This window comes from Nerophis lumbriciformis, linkage group LG10 (genome assembly GCF_033978685.3).
Source record: "Nerophis lumbriciformis linkage group LG10, RoL_Nlum_v2.1, whole genome shotgun sequence".
In the NCBI taxonomy this organism is placed as follows: Eukaryota; Metazoa; Chordata; class Actinopteri; order Syngnathiformes; family Syngnathidae; genus Nerophis; species Nerophis lumbriciformis.
In genome coordinates, this window is record NC_084557.2 from 11,699,839 (window position 1) to 11,720,982 (window position 21,144).

General features: G+C 38.8%; 1 long non-coding RNA gene across 2 annotated transcripts in view; it reads right to left on the reverse strand.

Annotated features, from left to right (window-relative positions):
• LOC133581284 (uncharacterized) overlaps nucleotides 1-20,744 on the reverse strand; it is a 39,982-nt gene extending 19,238 nt beyond the window's left edge. For both annotated transcript variants that reach the window (XR_009812349.2, XR_012050631.1), the window contains exons 1-2: nucleotides 20,620-20,744; nucleotides 17,350-17,493 (exon numbers count right to left, since the gene is read on the reverse strand). This is a non-coding gene — a long non-coding RNA (uncharacterized lncRNA). The remainder of the gene's footprint in view (nucleotides 1-17,349; nucleotides 17,494-20,619) is intronic.
• Nucleotides 20,745-21,144: the final 400 nt, after the last annotated feature.

A 21,144-nucleotide genomic window follows, 5' to 3' on the forward strand; every position in this document is an offset into this window, starting at 1 on the left:
TAGGATGGCGGAAGCGGGGATCGAAACTGGAACCCTGAAGTTGCTGGCACGGCCACGCTACCAACCGAGCTATATGTATTGTTGGCATTTAAAAAAAATAAAAATGTAGAGGACTTTATGGCCGCAACAGACTCCCATTAGCTGCCTTGTTAGCCATCTCTTACTTGCCGTATTTTACGAACTAGAATGCATAAAAAGAAAAATGTGTTCTTGATAGGCAAACTCCCCCCAAAAAGTGCAGTTCCCCTTTAAAGATTCTGAAATCTCTTTAAAAAAAGCCTTAAAAAAAATAAAAAAATGTTTTACATAATAAATACGTTCCAATAATTTATTGTTTAACAATTTGGATTATTTCCTCTTCTGTCACATCAGTGTCCATGAGCTCATTCAAGTCCTTCACTGACACGGGATCTGGAATGCTTTCTTCCAGAAATGATGCATCTAAAAATTAATAATTAACAATTAACATGTATATCGTTATGTGCAGATGTAGTAATCCAACGTAATGTTATGATAACTTTAGATTAGAGATGTCCGATAATATCGAACTGACGATATTATCGGCCGATAAATGCTTTAAAATGTAATATCGGAAATTATCGGTATTGAAAAGTAAAATATGACTTTATCAAAATGCCGCTGTACGGAGTGGTACACGGACGTAGGGAGAAGTACAGAGCGCCAATAAACCTTAAAGGCACTGCCTTTGCGTGCCAGCCCGATCACATAATATCTACGGCTTTTCACACACACACACAAGTGAATGCAAAGCATACTTGGTCAACAGCCATACAAGTCACACTGAGGGTGGCCGTATAAACAACTTTAACACTGTTACAAATATGCGCCACACTGTGAACCCACATCAAACAAGAATGACAAACACATTTTGGGAGAACATCCGCACCGTAACACGACAAACACAACAGAACAAATACCCAGAACCCCTTGCAGCACTAACTCTTCCGGGACGCTACAATATACACCCCCCCCCACTCAAACCCCCCCCCAACCTCCTCATGCTCTCTCAGGGAGAGCATGTCCCAAATTCCAAGCTGCTGTTTTGAGGCATGTTTAAAAAAAATAATGCACTTTGTGACTTCAATAATAAATATGGCAGTGCCATGTTGGCACTTTTTTCCATAACTTGAGTTGTTTTATTTTGGAATACCTTGTTACATGGTTTAATGCATCCAGCGGGGCATCACAACAAAATTAGGGATAATAACAGAGGTGTGGACTCGAGTCACATGACTTGGACTCGAGTGAGACTCGAGTCATGAATTTGATGACTTTAGACTCGACTTGACAAAATGTAAAAAGACTTGCAACTCGACTTAGACTTTAACATCAATGACTTGTGACTTCACTTGGACTTGAGCCTTTTGAATTGACATGACTTGACATGACTTGCTACTTTCCCCAAAACCCAAAGATGAAAAAGTTATTCGGGAGCGCTCCGTATTTTTCATTGTGTACTTGTCTATCAGCGTTGCGTGTGTCAGCTGGTGTGGTCTCAGTACAACAGCCAATCAAATTAGATCTACTTTGTTTTCATCACACAGCATTCATCCAATCAAATTGCAGGACAACCAACGAAGAAGACATGTCCAAACCACACGCCAGTGAACAAAAAATGATACCTAAAATAATTTTGTTTGGGTATAAAAATTACGAGGTTGTCAACACAAAACGGTTTGCAGTATGCAACACATGCGGTTCGAAAATTACTGATGGAGAGGCAACAACTTCCAACTTCGTCCGGCATTTGAAGTTGCACAAAGAACGGTAAGTTTTGAATGTAAGATAACGTTTATTGGCTAAGTAACGTGACTTTTATTTGCTGTGTAGTTAAATCAGTGAGGCTGTAAACTCACTGCTAACGTTATAATGTTATTGCAAACACGGGAATCTGTTGCAGTTCACTACCTTATTCATACTTTTTGTTCAGTGATTTTTTTTAAGCAGGGTTACGTTAGTCAATATATCACACGTAACGTTAGACGGCGGTCAGCAGCACCGCGTATTTTAGCCACCTAAAAAAAGACAAAAATAGTAAAATAAAGGTCAGTTAAAATGTATACTATATTATGAATATGTGTACCGTTTTAGCTAGCTTTCTGACATACTGTTGGTTGTTTACCTCAGTGGTCCTCAACCACCGGGCCGCGGCCCGGTACTGGTCCGTGGATCGATTGGTATCGGGCCGCACAAGAAATAATTTTTTTTCTTTTCTTTTTTTAATTAAATCAACATAAAAAAACACAAGATACACTTACAAGTAGTGCACCAACCCAAAACAACTCTCTCCCCCCTTTTGTTCTGGGCATTGAACATGAAGACTCTTCCTTCACTGTTCCGAGTGGCCATGAGAGTCTTGGCAGTGCCTGCCTCCAGTGCTCCAGTGGAGCGAGTTTTCAGCCATGGTGGCATCATACTACGTCCCCATCATGCACAAATGACTGACAGACTCTTGGCTAATTTGGTCTTTTGCAAATGCAATGCAGCATAGGGCCCTGACATATAAAAAGTACAACTTTTTTGTTATGTTCACGTATATGTCATGTTTTTTCAATGTTAACACTTTTGTACAAATAAGTACATTTGCACTTTATTTTTCAATGTGTTTGTTCTGTAAAGGAATGAGTTAATGTTTAAAATGACTGGTTAATAGTGCTATTATAAAGTGCAATGTCAGCACAATTTTCTTTCCTGCAATTTAAAATGCACTTGTTTTAATAAATAAATACAGCGTTTGAAAAGCATACACAATCTGTGTTAATATATTAGTCTGTGGTTAAAAGGACTTGAAAGGATTCGAAACTCAAAATGCAGGACTTAGGACTTGACTTGAGACTTTCCAGTCTTGACTTTGGACTTGACTCGGGGCTTGCCTGTCTTGACTCGGGACTTGACTCGGACTTGAGGGCAAAGACTTGAGACTTACTTGTGACTTGCAAAACAATGACTTGGTCCCACCTCTGGATAATAATGTGTTAATTCCACGACTGTATATATCAGTATCGGTTGATATCGGAATCGGGAGTTAAGAGTTGGACAATATCGGAATATCGGCAAAAAAGCCATTATCGGACCTACTTTAAATACATATCATGTTCTAGTTCGTCTAAAACAGGGCTATTAAGTTTTTCCCCCCGAAATGTTGAAGTATTCAGGCCACTTTGATATGTTTTGTGCATTCAATGCTAAAAGCACACTTTTATTTTTTTATTGTTATCGGTGACAAAGCAAATGGTCCTTAGTGTTTATTGCAAACTACTGCAAGTTAATACATGGCTATAACGCATGTATGTATGTAAGCACTTACAGTATGATGATTTCACACTGCGTACGGGGGAGGGCTGCAGGGGAGATGAGGCTGGTGGAACAGGGCGTTGCTGGTGTCAGGAGACTTACTGATGAATACCTGACGCAGGACAACAGGGACAAGAACACTGTCAAACTGTCACAGCCTCCCTTCCACACACACTGGGAATGCTAATTAGATGTAGCTGTGTTTGCTGTGTTCTTGCCGCATGTTTGACCCCCTTAAAAGAGTTCCTCCATAATAAAGGGCATTCAAGATACAAGGTTAGGCTTTTGAGAAATGTGGTTTTTTTTGCTCCAGGACTCCCCCTTCAGGTGTGAAGTATGATCCACTTTCATGCCAATTTCAGTCACTCGGACACGAACCGACTTAAGTCTCAAATAAGGAAAATAAACCAATGGATATAGTCATCAAATTGTACAAGTCTACAGTAGGGAAGGGATTCATATGTACCCATTCCTGGGCTGATGAGGTTAATTAATTTGCAACGCAGTCTGCTGAAAATGATGGAAAGCGTGACTCTACACAGCAACTGACGCTGTGGTCAAGGTTGGAAATGCCACAAAACACATTTTAAGATATTCAACATTCTCCTGCCATCTGACAGCTAAAGTGGATAGTTCACTCCTCCCCAATTCGTCACGTTTCATGCGTCAGGTAAACGGCGACAAGTGGGGCCATAAAAATCCTCTTCCTAATGTAAACTGTAATGTTAGCATCCACACCAGTGCAATGCCTTGCCAAAGCAGTCTACTTTACTTCATCTCATCTTATTTTAATTTTATGAATTCATTATCATTGTTAGTATTATTTTAATTTTATGTAGTTATTGTGTACCATTTTATTGATTTAATTATATCGATGTTTATTTTTTCTTGATTTTTTTGTTTATCATCACTATTTGTATTTTATCTTAATATTGTATCATTTATTTTTTTGTATTATAATTTTAATTTTGTATTTTTTTTTTTTTTTGAGGGCTTTAGGGGTTTGAATCTGGTGTTTTCACAGGCAACTGAGGACCAAAAGAAAGAAAGACCATATTAATAATAATAATAATAATAATTTCGAGGTAAACATACTACATGTACTGTTATCCTACACATGCATACACACACACACAAACAAAAAACAATACCTCCGGCCCCAGAAATGAAATTATTGATGCATTCTTATTTTCAGTCACTGACTTGTGACATCGTTTCAGTAAATGTCCAGCAGATGGCAGCATTGTATACCAAACTGCAGTGTAGAATCAAGGGAGGACAGCTGTAGAATGACGGCTGCCCAGAAATAACTTTACCTTTTCAATACATGAAAATACGCAAAAGCTCTGTGTCGTTTATGTCCTTTAATGTTCCCCTCTTGTTTTCAGGTGTTTTTACCTTATTGTTGTGGACTTTTTGGATCTGCACCACAACCATATAATTTCCCCATTGTTGGATAAACAAAGTCTGTATTTTGTCCTGTCCTTGCCTTGAAGAATCTCCAGCAGAAAAGGGATTAATGGTTCTCTGAAAAGAGTCAGATCTGTCAAAGAGCAGTTCGAAAGACTGCTTCGTTTGAGTATTTTTTCCCATTTAAAAAACTTTATTTAAAAAGGCAAAACTCACTGGTAAAAGTTATAAGATAAGACTTGGATCTGAATAATTTACATTTTCACCAATTCATGTGGGAACAATTCTAAAATATGAATTAAAGGGACAAGCGGTACAAAATGGATGGATGGATGGAATGAATTTCATCTGGCTTGTGTTTTCAATGTAAACATCCCATAAGTTGGTACCTTATGCGTCCTCTTCTACTGATGTTTTCCTCTTGAGGAAATACTGAAACCCCACAAGGGTTGACAGAGAGGTCCTTCATTTAAATGTTCTCTCACCTAAGAAACGCTGGCACAATAAAAACTACACACTGTAACCTCCATGCAAATCTACTTTTTTGGAAAATTCCACACGAGCATTTTAACAATACAGAAAAAATATAGCTTACAAATGATAGATTTAAAACACTGTATAAGATATTTGAGTGAAAAAAACAAAGCACTATATAAATGGTAAATGGTTATACTTGTACAGCGATTTTCTACCTTCAAGGTACTCAAAGCGCTTTGACACTATTTCCACATTCACACAATGATGGTGAAGCTGCCATGCAAGGCACTAACCACGACCCATCAGGAGCAAGGGTGAAGTGTTATGCCCAAGGATACAACGGACGTGACTTGGATGGCGGAAGCTGGGGATCGAACCAGGAACCCTCAAGTTGCTGGTCGTACTACGGTGTATGTACACCTAAACTAGGCTCCTTAACAAAACCATGAGTCAGAAAAGTGTCAAAATATTGCAACGCTTCCTTTACCTGTTGGTCATTTTGTGTTTTTCCCCAGTCAGTTTCATAAAAGCTAAAATATTAAAAGTGTTCCTAGCCCTTCACTTTTTCCCAAAAAAATTATTTTTTCATCGAAACATTTTGGATGAAAACCAATGCTTCCCAACCAACCTGATGTAGCTTGAGAGGTGCTGCAAAGAGAAATGGGCAAAACTGCCCAAAGATAGGTGTGCCAAGATTGTGGCATCACATTCAAAAATACTTGAGGCTGCAATTGCATCAACAAAGTTTTGAGCAAAGATTGTAAATACTTATATACATGTGATTTTTATTTTTTTTTAAAGGGGAACATTATCACCAGACCTATGTAAGCGTCAATATATACCTTGATGTTGCAGAAAAAAGACCATATATTTTTTTAACCGATTTCCGAACTCTAAACGGGTGAATTTTGGCGAATTAAACGCCTTCCTAATATTCGCTCTCGGAGCGATGACGTCACAACGTGGCGTCACATCGGGAAGCAATCCGCCATTTTCTCAAACACCGAGTCAAATCAGCTGTTATTTTCCGTTTTTTCGACTGTTTTCCGTACCTTGGAGACATCATGCCCCGTCGGTGTGTTGTCAGAGGGTGTAACAACACGAACAGGGACGGATTCAAGTTGCACCAGTGGCCCAAAGATGCGAAAGTGGTAAGAAATTGGACGTTTGTTCCGCACACTTTACCGACGAAAGCTATGCTACGACAGAGATGGCAAGAATGTGTGGATATCCTGCGACACTCAAAGCAGATGCATTTCCAACGATAAAGTCAAAGAAATCTGCCGTCAGACCCCCATTGAATCTGCCGGAGTGTGTGAGCAATTCAGGGACAAAGGACCTCGGTAGCACGGCAAGCTAGACGAGCGAGCTATCGACCCTAGCTTCCCTGGCCTGCTGACATCAACTCCAAAACTGGACAGATCAGCTTTCAGGAAAAGAGAGCGGATGAGGGTATGTCTACAGAATATATTAATTGATGAAAATTGGGCTGTCTGCACTCTCAAAGTGCATGTTGTTGCCAAATGTATTTCATATGCTGTAAACCTAGTTCATAGTTGTTAGTTTCCTTTAATGCCAAACAAACACATACCAATCGTTGGTTAGAAGGCGATCGCCGAATTCGTCCTCGCTTTCTCCCGTGTCGCTGGCTGTCGTGTCGTTTGTCGGTTTCGCTTGCATACGGTTCAAACCGATATTGCTCAATAGCTTCAGTTTCTTCTTCAATTTCGTTTTCGCTACCTGCCTCCACACTACAACCATTCGTTTTAATACATTCGTAATCTGTTGAATCGCTTAAGCCGCTGAAATCCGAGTCTGAATCCGAGCCAATGTCGCTATAGCTTGCTGTTCTTTCCGCCATGTTTGTTTGTGTTGGCTTCACTATGTGACGTCACAGGAAAATGGACGGGTGTATATAATGATGATTAAAATCAGGCACTTTGAAGCTTTTTTTAGGGATATTGCATGATGGGTAAAATTTTGAAAAAAACTTTGAAAAATATAATAAGCCACTGGGAACTGATTTTTAATGGTTTTAACCATTCTGAAATTGTGATAATGTTCTCCTTTAAGTAAAAAAATTTGCAAAAAAAATAAATAAATCACATTGTCATAATAGGGAAACGTGGGTAGAATGTTGACAAAAATTAACTTATTCCATCTCGGAACAAGGCTGTAACGTAACAAAATGTGGAAAAAGTGAAGTGCTGTGAAAACACCATCAGATGTCATCCAATATGAGTAAACAAATACACCATCAGATGTCATCCAACATGAGTAAACAAATACAAAATCAGATGGCATCCAATCCAACATGAGTAAACAAATACACAATCAGATGGCATCCAACATAAGTAAACAAATACACAACACGAGGCATCACACGATTGCAGTTGTCTCTTCTCATGCTGCTCAGTAGGGGAGTCAAAATATTAGAAACTGCAGTCAGTTTAAAGAAGTACGAAAATAATATTATTATACAGGAATTTATTTGCGTTGTTTACATTTCTTATGTATTATTGTACTTATTATTCTTAACGTATTATACATACAGTATATAATACACCTTTGGCAGTGTCAATCAAAACAGATCATTACTTTTGCAAAGTAGATCACGTGTGTACCCAATGTTGTGGGTCATGTCTGTAATAAAAGTCATAAAATAAGGACCATAAATCTTTGAGCATATAAACAAATGAACATTAATCATTATGATTGCTGTACTTGTTGCTGTTAGTATGATATTTTTATCTCAGTTGGGAAGCATTTGTGAAGGAAAGAATAGTTTATGAAGGTACAATCATTTAGATACAACAATGTATGTGTGATCATTTTGGTATAATAACTGCAGGAACAAAGGAAGGTGAGGAGAGAAGGAGAGTTGTCAGTTGGTTGAAAAGACGTGGGCGCCTATTTTATTTCCTTTGTGGATACACAACAACAGCGCTGTCTGTCTGAGGTGCTTACACAGCAGAACCACACACACACACACACACACACACACACACACACACACACACACACACACACACACACACACACACACACACACACACACACACACACACACACACACACACACACACACACACACACACACACACACACACACACACACACACACACACACACACACACACACACACACACGTATACAACTACAGGAGAGTGAAGCAGTTTGAGTGTCACATTGTCATGTTCTGTCTCTGTGGTCTGTGGTGTAAACTCGGAAATCTTAAATCTGCATGAAATCCTCTTGGAAGGTGACTGACTCAAGTGTGTGTGTGTGTGTTTCTGTCTTTCTGGAACCATGCAGCGATCTCAGTTCAATTTGACTCGTCAGCTGGTCAAAGCCATAGTCTCAATGATATTTGATTAGTATTAGAACCGGCCCGCAGGCCACAGCCGCCTGCTGCTGTTTTGCGTGCACCAATACTCCATCAGTGTTGGCGCTAGAAATTTTCAAATTCAAGTCATAACTTTTTTGTAAGCGTTTTGAAAACAAATGATAAATGTATGCATTATCCTGTTATATCTCACATTCTATATTGTGTTTTGCAAAACGGTTGTCAATAACGTTAATTCATTAAAAAAAAAAAAATACAAAAGAAAACATGTTTATGCATATGTAAATGTATTCAGTTATAAACATTCATTCACTTTCTTCTTTCCTTCATGGATCTAAACTTTACCGCTGCCGGGGTTTTTTCTATATTTTTATTGTAATATTTTCAGAATGTGTTTGTTCTATTTTTGGCCAAAGTAAACAATCTGAAGTTGTCTTTATTTTTTAGTTTTAATGCCATGATTTTAATAGTCTGGCTTGCGCGTGCACAGATTTTCCTCCATGCGGCCCCTGAGCTAAAATGAGTGTCACACCCCTGCATTATGTGAAAGACAAAAGGTTACAGTACACATTATTTCCCATAAGAAATTCAGTACAGTTGTATCTCCTGTTTCTTACGCCTCACTTTTTTTTTTATTATATGATTCAGTTTTGGAAGAGAATGTTGACCCATAGTTTTCCCCAGTCTTAATGTCATGGTGGTTATGGCATACGACCAAACAAGTCTACATCTACAGTAGATGTAATACTTAGGGAAGTCTCAATCCAAACTGTTGGCCTCAGAGCCGATACTTTGACAATACACCATAGAACTGGAATTTTTTGTTATTGCAAGTTCCGTATTTTTCAGACTATAAGACGCAGTTTTTTTTCATAGTTTGGCCGTGGGTGCGACTTATACTCCGGAGCGACTTATGTGTGAATTATTAACACATTACCGTAAAATATCAAATAATATTATTTAGCTCATTCACGTAAGAGACTAGACGTATAAGATTTCATGGGATTTAGCGATTAGGAGTGACAGATTGTTTGGTAAACGTATAGCATGTTCTATATGTTATAGTTATTTGAATGACTCTTACCATAATATGTTACGTTAACATACCAGGCACGTTCTCAGTTGGTTATTTATGCCTCATATAACGTACACTTATTCAGCCTGTTGTTCACTATTCTTTATTTATTTTAAATTGCCTTTCAAATGTTTACTCTTGTTGTTGGGTTTTATCAAATACATTTCTCAAAAAAGTGCGACTTATACTCCGATGCGACTTATATATGTTTTTTTTCTTCTTTATTATGCATTTTCGGCCGGTGCGACTTATACTCCGGAGCGACTTATAGTCCGAAAAATACGGTAGCTCATGTAAACAAACACATTTCTATAACGCTTATCTTAATTTAATTCAGAATTTGCTTGTATTGTTGTAAATCGGATGACGTACTAAATTTGTGGTATTGAATGCTACATTCTATTTTTTTTTTTATTTGAACATAATGAAGTACAATAGCTTAACAAAAACAACCATCGGTTCCCATTTAAATAATTTCGTTTTTTCTGTATCCAGAGAATTACTCCCTGACTTTGTAAACAATAACAAAAAACACCCCAAAATGATGTAATTAGGAGAATTACAAAAATATATATATCTAATCACTTTAGTATCGTATATACTGACACTATCTAGGTATCAAATGTATCGACACCTGGATCAATTGCCCCTACTTTGCACTGATGCTTTAGCGGTTAGCCATTCCTTTTCCTCTAGTCCTCCAGTGATAATGCTACTTGGAAGAAACTGTTTGTTCCACCATGCTGTTGAGGATTGGTATCTTAGCGCTGTGGTTCTCAAACTTTCTACACCAAGTACCACCTCAGAAAAGACTTGGTTCACCAAGTACCGCTATAAAGGCCAACGTGAAAATACAGTAACGTAGTAGGCCTAAGTATGTCACACTCTTGTGACTGTTTTGGACTTGAGTTGTTTTTCCCCCGTATATGTGATGTTTAAGTTCCTGTCTTGTACTCTTAATTTGTAGTTTCACTTCCCTTGTCTGGCAACTGAGTGTTGGCTACCAAACCTCTCCTAGATTGCCAACCAAGACCTGACAATCAGTGTCCTATTTCAATCATTGCAATGCTCTGCTTACTGCCTAATGATTTGCTTCTTACTTCTGAGTGTCTCATTTCCTTGTCTTGTGCATCAACTTGTGCACTCGCCTTCTTTTGTTTTTTGTCGGGACAACCCCCGAAAAGCCCCGACCCAGACAAAGGCACGGTACTTGACGCGAAGGACGGCGCGGCAAAACCAATATGACAACAAACGAGAACAAAGCCGGCAAGTCCGCCAACCCCGACAACCAAAACATCAGCCCCCGGCTGCAATTCGACTGACAACCAGCACCACCCGATCAAATCAAAACGACTGAAAAGCCGCGACCGACAACCACATGCCAACGGGACCATGGAGAACAACCAGTTCGCCAGTCAGCCCAAACGCCAACACGCAAACAAGAGACACCACCACCACATCACTGTTTTAAAATCTCAACTTGTTCTGCTACTTCTCACATTCTTCTTCTGCTAATTCTTCTCGTTTTGTTACAATAAAGCAAAATAAAGTATTAATCCTGCTGATTCTTGCAGGACTGAGCAGTTATGAAAGCTTCAAAGTGAAAGGCTTCTTCTGTCATTTAAACGTCAGTTGTAAAAAGAGGACAACAATGTTTAGAAAAAATAAATGTTGCTGTGAAAGATAGCTTGGTGAAAATAGATAAATAAATAAAATATTTAGGGAGGGGTTGATTAAGGTTATTATGTGCTGTGTGTTAAGGTTTTACATGTTGAAAAAGCTGGTTTAAAGTTAAAGTACCAATGATAGTCACACACACACTCGGTGCGGTGAGATTATCCTCTGCATTTGACCCATCACCCTCACCCCCTAGGATGTGAGGGGAGGAGTGAGCAGCAGCGGTGGCCGCACCCGGGAATCATTTTTGGTGATTTAACCCCCAATTCCAACCCTTGAGGCTGAGCGCCAAGCAGGGAGGTAATGGGTCCCATTTTTATAGTCTTTGGTATGACTCGGCAGGGGTTTGCACTCACAACCTACCGATCTCAGGGCAGACACTCTAACCACTAGGCCACTGACCAGGTGAAGACAGAATTCATGCAATAATTAGGTTTTTTTACCCATTTTTTCCACCACAGAGGAGCCAGACACAAACATTGACACGGAATTAGTAATGGTACCCTTGATTTTAAATCGTATTCAATAATTATATTTTACCTACTTACAGTTTACAACCTTGTCAAATGATACTGTATGAAACTGTGTTCAAATATTATTATCGATTTAACGCATAAAATATGGGCTTAGGTCAGGCTGATTAAAAAAAAAAAAATACTAAGCAAATACACTACATAAGGGACTCAAATAGCTGACATAAAATAAATGTAGTGCTAAAACAAACTACATTAATATTGAATATGTTTCTTAAGTAAACTATCAATAAAATGAAAGTGCAAATTAAAAACACAACTTCACTGCTTTAGTCATAATTTTTGCGCTTCAGAAATGTCTTAATGTATTTTAGCTCCAGACGTAAATCTCTTTGTTTGAGATTGTCATTACTGTCACAAATGGTGGAAAAGTGTATTACAACTGCGTACCGCTGCGGCCCGTACTGACCACAGCTGAGAAAGATATTTTTTGGCGACCTTCTAGGAGGCGCTCGCGGCCCAATAACGGCAAAGTCATGCATAAAGAGAGTATGGCCAACTAAACAGGCGCCATGAATGCTACCAAGGACGTGTGCAGCTGTTCTGATGTTAGTTTTTCCTGACGAAATAGACCAAAATATGTCTATATTTTCCTGAACAGACTCCAGCTCATAAACTTACAATTAAACATGCTTTTATTTTGTGAAAGTATAATTTAGCGTCCGTATTTGACGTACTCCGTTGCTACATTCCTGCAGTGTTTCGTGACCAGCAGGCACTCTAACACGCACCCGACAATGCAAAAAAAACAACTTCTCATTTTGCCAAAATCTTCAGTAGTTTTGGACCAACAATCAGAGATATTATGACTTTTGTGTGAAGTATGTCAACTGTGGTGTCTGCCTCCAATGTATTTGTAATCACTGTGTGTATCACTCATGATGTATTATCATAACTGACCTTTCTTTTTTGTAACATGCTAAGTAAATAAGTGTACTTTTGTAGTTATTTCACCATATTTCTGCATAATAACTCAAATATGGTAACACTGGCGAGCAGTAGAGAATATGGAGTGATTTTTGTTCAACATACTTTGCTCGATTTATTATTCACATATTTCTTGCCACTTTGTTGTATATATTTTGAGATTTTCAGTTACTTTTTCATTCATTATTACAACAAAAGTGTGGTTTCTTTTACTCATTCAACATGTATCTATTTGCATTTGTGTTTGACTTTCTCTTCTGCTTCTACTGACATTCAAAGAGAGTCTGTTTTTGTCAAACCATCGCTTAAATGTAATCATTTCTTCTGTTATTATTGTAATAGCTTCTGTCTGTTCTCTTCTGAACAAAACACAGACGTTGTGTTGTGTGCTTAACTGGCACAAGACACTGTAATCAGTGGCTTCACTTCCCATACTTGTCTTCTTTACGGGTTGTAGGGAAAGTGATGTAAAATGTTTCCACAACTCTCGCAGGTATAGCAGCCCCATGCTGCACAACAACTGACGAGGAAGCACCGCAAACACATAACATCCGCTGAAAGTTGGTAGCAGTCATGGCGTAGTCACGTGAGTGTCTTTTGACCAATCATTAAGAATACCAAGTTGGCCTTACTCTCTTTATACACGACTCTGAACAAGGGTTAAGAAACACTGTTTTAGTGCGTGTAAACATACAAAGTGTGTGTGTGTGTGTGTGTGTGTGTGAATGGGCGACGACATTGGGGGCCCTTCAGGAGTCTTGTGTATGGGGGCCCAGAATTTAGTGCTATGCCCCTGTCAGTGTACACTGTACAGTATTATTTCCGTTCCAGTTCCAAAATGTACAACCTTAGGGGCATTCAAATTTAGATGTTTCACTCCATCATCGCCCTGAAATGCTCCTTAACTGCTGGTGTGTGTGTGTGCTTGTGTGTGTGATAGAAGAGGAAGTTGAAGAAATGATGTGTATGATTGTAAGAGAATAGCAGTTTTTCCTCTACCACCCCTTGCTGATATGAACAATGTGTGTAATGTGGAGTGTGTGTAAACCTGCAAGGTCGCACCTCTGGGTTGTTCCTGCAGACACACAGACTCTAATCATGTGACTGGTTGTCGTGGTAACTGTCACCACGCACAAGATTGATCATGACAGGAGAGGGGCAGAACAGTGTTTCTCACACACGTATACTTTACAGTATAAAGTGGTACCTCCATTTTGTCCCAAAAGGTTTGATAGAACCAAATGGTACCAAAACACAAATAATTTTCCCATTAGAAAAAAAAACTACCGTATTTTCTGCACTAAAAGGCGCACCTAAAAACCTCCAATTTCCTCAAAAGCTGACAGTGCGCCTTATAATCCGGTGCACCTTATATATGGACCAATATTGAGCCCCAACAGGTCTTGCAACTACGCCGACTTTATTTTCCCCCTTCTACGGCTGCTTACCATAGAACAGTGGTTCTTAACCTTGTTGGAGGTACCGAACCCCACCAGTTTCACATGCGCATTCACCGAACCCTTCTTTAGTGAAAAATAAAATTGTGGTTTTTTTTTCAAATTCAAGACAAAGTTATATGTTTTTGGTAACACTTTAGTATGGGGAACATATTCTAAGTAACAAATACTTAATTTAGAGTTATTTGGACACTAGGGGAACATATTCTAAGTAATAAAGACTTAATTTAGAATTATTTGGTTATGGTTAGGGTCAGGGTTAGAGGGTTAGGGTTATAATAAGGCCATGCCGAATAAGGCATTAATAAGTACTTAATAATGACTAGTTAAGAGCCAATATGTTACTAATGTGCATGTTAATAGTTGCTTATTAACATGCAAATTAGTAACATGAATATGTTCCCCATACTAAAGTGTTACCATGTTTTTTTTTTACTTGTGCATAAAATGAACCGTGCATGAACATCACCTTGTTCAAACAACAAAACCAACACAGTGCATAAACTCACAACAAATTACTCACCTGCAAATGAGTCAGCTGTTGCCGTATCCGTAATACGCCGATAGGAGAAGTTTGTATTAACACGATGAGTCGGGTGTGTTTTGACCTCCGCCGAACCCCTGAGGCCGACTCACCGAACCCTTAGGGTTCGATCGAACCCAGGTTAAGAACCACTGCCGTAGAAGAAGAAGCGCGGTGAGTCGGCCTCGGGTTCGGCGGAGCGTCCACCGCGGAGGTCAAGACACACCCGACTCATTGTGTAAATAAAAACTTCTCCCTATCGGCGTATTATGGATACCACCAAACAATGTTCGCTCTAATTTTCCAACTGATTTGCAAGTGTGTAATTTGTTGTGAGTTCATGCACTGTGTTGGTTTTGTTCTTTGAACAAGGTGATGTTCATGCACGGTTCATTTTGTGCACCAGTAAAAAAAAACATAACTTTGTCTTGAATTTGAAAAAAATTATAATTTTATTTTTCACTAAAGAAGGGTTCGGTGAATGCGCATATGAAACTGGTGGGGTTCGGTACCTCCAACAAAGTTAAGACCACTGTTCTACGGTAAGCAGCCGCCAACTTCAAAAAGAAGAGAATAAATAAATATATCCATGAATGAGTAATTGAATATTAATGAACAATACATAAAATTCTCATAAATAAATAGTTAAGTACGTTTTGATTTACATAATGGAGGAATAAAATTACCAAATTTTTCTATAGGGTTCAAAATGTTTATCAGGATTCCCAGTTTCTTAAACTGGATCATATTAGTACATTGACTTATTTGCTTAATCCATTCCATAATTTCATTCCACATACTGATATTATATAGGTTTTAACAAATGTTTTAAGTTACATTTTTCTCTGAGGTTATAGTTATTTTGTTTTGGGAGGAAGCGTTGTATCCATTTTTGGGTAGCAGGTTATAGTTTGTATAAAACATCATTTTAGCTGTTTGCAAATGAACCAAATCAGTGGATTTCAATATTTTGTATTCAATAAGTATGGCCCTGCGATGAGGTGGCGACTTGTCCAGGGTGTACCCCGCCTTCCGCCCGATTGTAGCTGAGATAGGCTCCAGCGCCCCCCGCGACCCCAAAGGGAATACCGGTAAGCGGTAGAAAATGGATGGATGGATATTCAATAAGTAAATGGTTTGCATGTCCACTATAACTAACATTTTGTATTATTCTAATATTGATCTTTTGTGTAACATGGTTAGTGACTGAAGAGTACTTTTGTAGTTATTTCCCTGTATTTCTGCACAATAACTCAGATATAATAACACTAGCGAGCAGTAGAGAATATGAAGTGATTTTTGGTCCAGTACATATTTCCCCGCCTTCCGCCCAAATGCAGCTGAGATAGGCTCCAGCGAACCCCTGCGACCCCAAAAGGGACAAGCAGTAGAAAATGGATGGATGGATGGATGATTGAAGTGTTTCTCGCAACTTTATGTTGTATATTTATGAGACTGGCTATTTATTTTATCATCAATTATTACACCTACAACTTGATTTATTTTACCCTTTCAATGTTTACTCCTATTTGTATTTGACTTTATCTTCTGCTGTTACTGAATAGCATTATTTTAGTTTTACTGAGATTCAAAGACAATCGGTTTTTGTCAAACCATCTTTTCATTTTCTTAATTTTTTCTATTATTTGTATTTGTGTGTTCTCTCCTGAACAAAACACAACCGTGTCGTCCGCAAACAATACAAACTTTAAGTCTTTTGTAACTTTGCAAATGTCTTTTATATATCGATCAAACAACTTTGGTCCCCGTATTGATCCCTGGTGTACGCAGCTAAGTACATTTAGATTTGCATGTTCGCCAAGCTTCACAAATTACTTCCTGTTGGTTAACTAGCTTATTACCCAGTACAAGAACAGCCCTCTGATTCCATACCGTTCTAATTTGTTAATTAGGATATTTTGGTTAATTGTGTCAAATGCTTTTGTTAGATCCATAACCACTGCAGCTGCACACTGTTTACCATCTATTGCATTGCAATCTCTTCCGGTATATTCATTAATGCCATCAGTGTTGAGATGTTGGTTCTTTATCTGTATTCAGGCTTTCTTTAGGTACCAGCAAATCTAATTGAATGATTAATGCCATTTTTAATGTCCCTTAAAAAAAGGTAATGCCTGTGTTTGACCACATATGTTATTATGTATAGTCAAAAGCTTACAATTGTCTGTATGGACACAAATATAAGTGTATTTGGGACTCGCCAATATGTATTAGTGAGTTATTAGCACTAATAGGACATAAATTAATAGGAGACTTAGTATAAAACTAATAAAGACAAAAAACACAGGCTAGTGGGGAACAGAAGATATACATTTGGCTGCAGGAGCTGGTGGTTAGTAATAATTACACCGAAACAGAAAATTAAGTTTGGTGCAGTTACCATGTATTGTGAAGAACAAAATATTTACAACAAAAATATAGGGATAAAATAGAAGCACCCAAAATATTTACAACTGCAGTTAGAGATTGGTTGATAAGTGCACTTCAAAAGTTATTGGTTGGATTGAAATCCACGAGGGTTTGGTGAGCAGTTGGATTGAATGTACAAGGGTTATTGTTAGGAGAAAGAGTGAGTGGTATTACGCACCAGAGTTCATGGAGTGTGTGGGGTGCCAGGCTGTGGCAGCCTTCCTACCAGACTAATAGTTTCTGCTAGTTGTCAAGTAGACACAGTAGCCCCAGCTCCAGGTTCAAGCTCGCCATCGATTGGTTCCAAATAGAAACACCTGGCCTGCAGTACAACAACAGGACGGGTAAATTATCTAAATTAGCACTAAAGGTTTCTTTAACTTCAGCTTTTCTACTCAAATTCAATGTGTAAACATTCTTAAATAATCATATTAAATGCATAAATTGTGATTGACAACCCAGTCAAAAGTGCTATAGATTTAGATTTATTGGTCCCCGTTGGGGAAATTCATTTTCACTGCCGTACATTTAAACAATAGACATTACACATCACGAAACAAAAATAACAAAAAGACATCATACATGACCAACACATTTACAGGCTTGTCAGACAGGTCAGCCGGGCCTGCTGTTAAGGGCGGCTATAGCTGCAGGGATAAGGCTTTTCCTGAGGCGGGCCCTCCGGAATTTGATGGTTCTGTACCTGCGCCCTGATGATAGTGGGTGAGTGATATCCTGGACTATCATGTTTGCCAGTCGAATAATGGACCTGTGGTTTAAATCTGAAATGTTGGGTCTGGGTAGGCCGATGATTTTAGCTGCTATGTTTGTAAAGCGTGTGAGTTTTGTCCGGTTGGTTACAGAAAGCATAGTGAAAAAACATGTGGAACAGTAGATAAGGATAGTATGCACCTCATGGTACCCCAGCACCTATAAAACCCTCAAATCAAGACTCCAAACATCCCAGAACAAGCTAGTCAGGTTACTTCTAGACCTCCACCCCAGATCACACCTCACTCCTACCCACTTCTCCAAAGTGGGCTGGATCAGGGTGGAGGACAGAGTAAAACAAGTTGCACTGAGCCTAGTCTATAAAATTCGCTACACCTCCCTGATACCCAAGTACATGTCAAACTACTTCCATGACGTAAATGACCGCCATAACCACAACACCAGGGGGAGCTCCACAAACCACATCAGACCCAGATTCCGATCTAACAAAGGTCTTAACTCATTCTCCTTCTATGCCACATCAATATGGAATGCGCTCCCAAAAGGTGTAAAAGAAAGTGCATCTGTATCCTCCTTCAAAACCTCACTAAAAGAACACCTCCAGGCAGCTACAACCCTAGCCTAACCCCCTCCCCCCACCACATCCCACCTCACCGGATTGTAAATAATCAAATGTAAATAATCAAATGTATGTACCTGTTCTTATGCTTTCTGAGCTCACTATGTTCACCGCTCGCTGTACATATCCTACAAAGTGAGACCTACACTGTTACAATGTCCATTTCTCAGATATAATTGTTGACTGAACTATGCTGATAGAGCAGTGGTTCTTAACCTGGGTTCGATCGAACCCTAGGGGTTCGGGGAGTCGGCCTCAGGGGTTCGGCGGAGCCTCCACCGCGGAGGTCAAGACACACCTGACTCATTGTGTAAATAAAAACTTCTCCCTATTGACGTATTATGGATACCCCCAAACAATATTCCCTCTAATTTTCTATATGCGTGAGCAAACGTAAAAACTCCTTGAGCATTCAGTGGAGCACATGTGAGCGACGTCAGACGTGCACATGCACTGTGGCCACACCAGCACACCTGTCCCAAACCTGACAAAATAACAAGTTAAATGTTTTATTATTAGAATCAAATGACAGCAGTCGTTTCCATGATATCATTTTCTAATACAAGTGTTTTGGCCCACTTACAATGACAATAACAAAAAATATTGTTTACATGAGCTGTGTACTAGTATTGTATGTCTGGGTGGGGGTCCTGTTTTGGAAATAATTTGTACCCCTTTCAGATATTGCATTTAGTTCCCACTAAAACATTCACATGTTGCACAATGAGATGTAAACATGGGATCATGTGTACATTCCTGTAACTTTCTGTTTGTAAAATATATCTTTATTAGTATTTCTTTAAAATAATAACATAATTTCATGATTAATATTTATAAATTAAGATTAAATGAAAGAAAAAACATTTTAATTTTCACTAAAGAGGGGTTCGGTGAATGCGCATATGAAACTGGTGGGGTTTGGTAACTCCAACAAGTAGTGATGGGTCCGGCAACACCGATGCATCGGCGCATGCGTCGAGCTCGTAGAGCAAAACCCTGTGTCGGTGTGCGTACCGCTTTTAGAAAGTCACGTGACCAATCATGAGCTGTTTCGGTCACGTGACCGATACGCAAACTGTGTCGCACTGACGCCTCCTCTGTGCCCTGTGAGCGGGTCTTTTCTACAGCCGGAGAAATAATAACTAAGAAGAGAAATCGTCTAAAATTTAATACGTTGGAAAACTTTTTTTTTTTTAAATAAAAATGTGTAAAAAAAAAAAAAAAAAAAAAAAAAAATTCCCAGTCCACAAGCATCCTCATTCACAACACATTCTCTTAAATTTCCATGTTATGATACATGTTCACATTATTTATTGACTGTATCTAAAAAATATAAAAATATATTTTTATTTAAATGAAGATATGAAATAATCCTAAATGAAATACAATGACTTGGTTTATAAATTATTTTATTGTATATACTTGGTCATAAAATCAGCGTCAGTTGAGTCGGTCCATAGGTTGCCTGTAGGGATTTTTAATGTCCAGCAGATATCAGTATTTAGTGACACAGTATCGACACAGTATCAATACAGTTTTGCAATGTGTCGAAACATTTCATGACCCTCATCAACCCATCACTACCAACAAGGTTAAGAACCACTGTGATAGAGCAACCCAACCTAACCCCCTTCATATGCCACCCCCCGGATTGTAAATAATGTAAATAATTCAATGTATATACTCTGATGATTAACCTGTATGATGACTGTATTATGCCGATAGTATATATTTGTACCATGAATTGATTAACTTGGACCCCGACTTAAACAAGTTGAAAAACGTATTCGGGTGTTACCATTTAGTGGTCAATTGTACGGAATATGTACTGTACTGTGCAATCTACTAATAAAAGTGTCAATCAATCAATCAATAAATGCTACATAGCCTGCACATTAACATTCAATAAATAATCCAACAGTACTGTGTAATCTGTGTGCATGTAAACACGCTGCATCTCAAAGTAAGTTCATAAAGTATAAGTCAAAATAACAGACTTCACCATAAACAGGATATGAAATTAAACCCATTGTATCAAATTGATGCTAACGCTCGGCGCCGCTAGTTTAGCATGTAGCATTGTCATTCGTTACTCACCAGTTCCTCTATGTAATGAGTCACGGCGGCAGCCACGGACTCCCTGCGGCCCAGTGGGAAACACTAAAAGTTTACAATAAGCACAACCGTGTAAATGAAACGCAAGAGGCGAATATTTGTTAAAGTTTTATGGAGAGACGAACCTGCCCAATACTGTAGGCTGGCTTCCTCTCACCTCTGAATGAGGAGGAAGTCGTCCCGCGCTAATAGGTTCGTCGCGATCACGTGACAGGGCGGGGCTTGAGGTCACATGGTGCGCACTACACCGGCGATTTAAAGGGACAGGACGCAGGACTATTATACAGCCGCCTTGTATAGTTGCAGATTTTAACCTGGGTTGTTACATAAGCATTTGACAACGATAATTCTGAACATTTGAAAAGTTTACAATAACGATTACCAACTAATTAATTACAAATTGGTTTGCAAAACTGTTTAATCTGATAATTTATTTTAATGTATTTATTTTTTTCTCTAGTGGTAGCAGCAGCTGACAGTTGTAGTGGCGACAGCAGAAGTGAAATT